General features: G+C 47.7%; 1 pseudogene; it reads left to right on the top strand.

Annotated features, from left to right (window-relative positions):
• Positions 1–1,498, top strand: part of LOC110288655 — an 11,922-nt pseudogene that overhangs the window by 8,207 nt on the left and 2,217 nt on the right.

Raw genomic sequence — 1,498 nt, 5'->3', positions numbered from 1 at the left:
CACACACACACACCAGCTAATTTCAATATGCATTGGCTAGTTTAATGGTTTGGTACTTCTAATCTTTTCTGAGGCTAGCAAACATTCCATTCTGGTATTGCAGAGTTAACATTCTTTAAAATCAGTATTTCAACTCTGCTACTGCAGACCCAATTGGGAATGTGGTCACTAGAGTCACTTATCTGAATTCTTACATGGCTGGCCTGCCCTATGCTCCTCTCAAGGTGATTTAGCTTCTTCCTCTCTTTCCCAAGCCCAGGAATCCTAAAAGTCCTGCCTCTATCTGTTATGTACATGAATTGGCTGTTGGCATCTTTATTTACCAATTGGAGCCAACTGTGGGTAGGGTCCCTCAGTGTCTTATGTACAGGTACTCCTGTTAGCATTTTGGGGGATGAAAATTGCGTTATAACACAAGAAACATTAGGCTGAACCCATACAATAGTGAAGTAATCCTTTAAAAAATCCAAATACTAAATACTTTGTGTCCAAGGCTTAGGGAGATGGCTCGATCATTGGGTTAAAGGACCTGAGTTTGGATCCTCAGCATCCACCAAAAGCTGGGCAGAGTAACATTCATGTGTGACTCTTGAGATGTATGTTGAAACAGATAGATCTCAGGGAATTGTATGCTAGTGACTCTACCCAAATCAGAGACTTCTACATTCACAGAGAGACCTTGCCCAAAAAATTCCATAGAGAGTTGTAGGGGAAGACACCTGACCTCTGGTTTCCACATGAGCACACATGGGAATTTGTACCTGTAAGGTTATGGGGGGTCCTGCTTCTGATCCTATATAGGGCATGGTCACTTGGGTAGTCCAGATGTGGGAAATTGACCATGCTTAGCCCATGCTGTGGCCAGGTGGGTGTTGAGTGGTAGAGCAGCCACAGAACACCATACCAGGGGTGAGAAAGCACAGTCTGAGGTGTGGGACACCAAGAACTGGCTCAGGGGTCCTCAAGCTTACAAGGAAGCTAGAACTGTCTGGGTCTCAGGTTCATGGATATCCAGGCACCACTGGAAACTGTGGAAGAGCTGAGAATGGAGTGGGGGCCCCACAGGCTGGATCAAGCCTGGGGCCACGTGTTGGGAAAAGAAAAGGGGGGCCCTGGGGAGAAGGGCGAATGGAAACCCACACCCGCCAGAGTTTTACATATTCTCTGGTCTGTCAGGCGTGGGAGGGCTGCATGTCCCTTCCACTCATCCCTGGGTAATCATCTAAGCCTCTGACCCATTCTTCAGGGGGTGGTGGCAAGGGACAGCCCTACCTGGGAGTCCCAGAGCTACTTTGCTAAATCCACTGGGGTTATGGGAGAGAGGGATGAGGGAAGCGGTTCCCAACACTGACAAGAGTGAGTGCAGAGGATCTTGGCTGGAGCACAGGAAGGACTGCTAATGAGAGATTAGAAACAACCCATTAGGAGAAAGCCTGTCCCATCCCCCAAGCACAGTAGGCCTTGATGAGCAGAGGCATTCTATGGTTTAATATCTTTA

Source organism: Mus caroli, unplaced genomic scaffold (genome assembly GCF_900094665.2).
Source record: "Mus caroli unplaced genomic scaffold, CAROLI_EIJ_v1.1 scaffold_18902_1, whole genome shotgun sequence".
In the NCBI taxonomy this organism is placed as follows: Eukaryota; Metazoa; Chordata; class Mammalia; order Rodentia; family Muridae; genus Mus; species Mus caroli.
This window is presented reverse-complemented; position numbering and strand designations above follow the sequence as displayed.